Source organism: Citrus clementina, unplaced genomic scaffold (assembly GCF_000493195.1).
Source record: "Citrus clementina cultivar Clemenules unplaced genomic scaffold, Citrus_clementina_v1.0 scaffold_5, whole genome shotgun sequence".
NCBI lineage: Eukaryota > Viridiplantae > Streptophyta > Magnoliopsida > Sapindales > Rutaceae > Citrus > Citrus x clementina.
Window position 1 is genome coordinate 27,257,376 of NW_006262201.1, and position 1,247 is coordinate 27,258,622.

A 1,247-nucleotide genomic window follows, 5' to 3' on the forward strand; every position below is an offset into this window, starting at 1 on the left:
AACTACCCATGTCACTAGCATTATTTCAAAATCTGAATAACCTCATCTCTTTCTCAGACTGAAAGGCTAGCATAGCATTGGGCTGTTGCCTTTACTAATTGAGAAGTGAAGTTCTAAACAGTGGCTCTATACTGGAAACTTGGTTTCATCTGCGTTAATACTTTTGGTAATCTCAGAACAAGAACTGGAATCTAAATAAGTAGTAGAAAAAAATTTATGTAATTGTCAAGATTTTTGATATCCTGAATTTATGGATTAGTTAGATATCTAATTTCTTCACTTTTTAAAGTGGAAATTACTAGTTGCTTGATGAGTATGATAAGTTTACTGGAAAATACTTGTCTTGGACGCCCTCTGCTATGATGGGCACTAATGTGTTGATTTCTCTGATTTCTGCCCTGGAAGAAACTTTCCATTTCTCTAATTTATGTTGTTTTTTTTTAACCATTGTTGCTATTTTAACTGCTAGTTTTTTTTTATTGAATTTAACTGCTGTTGGTTTTTTTTATGGGTTGATTATGTAATTTTATTAGTTGTTCTTACAGTTACAAACAATATTAATCCAAATGTGCATGATTATATATATATATATATATAGTTTGCATTAATATTAATGGAATAAAGATAGAAAAAGATCATAAGTAACCATACCACACAAGTTGAGGTTGTGTGGATATTATATCTTCAAAATACACACCCAACTAGCTCTGGTGAGCTCTGGAGACTTTAAACTCGTTATTCGAAGCGTTTTGCTAATATCATTCATTTGGATTAGTTGCAAATAAAATTCATTGTTTCCAATTAGTAGCTAAATAAATTCACTATCCATGATGGAATTCTCCTACAATTTTAGGATTAACAAAGATGAATCATATAAAAAATTATAATAATGAAGGAGCAAAATAAGATATGGCCTGGGAATTTGTTTATGCCAGTATAGCAAACGCCACAGATAACTTCTTAAGTTACAATAAACTGGGAGAAGGTAGATTTGGGCCAGTGTACAAGGTAATATTGTGGTATTATGCTCATATTAAATCATGTTTTCTTTTTATACTAACTAATTAGCATATCTGTGGTACATAGGTAGAAAGGCAAGAAATTCCAGTTAAAAGGCTGTCAAAAGGTTCTAGACAAGGAATTTAAGAGTTCAAAAATGATACATTGATTGTTGTTAGTAATTATAGGTTTTTGTTACATATGTAAAATTCTTCATTATTCTTGATTATTGAAGTGTGTGATGACTC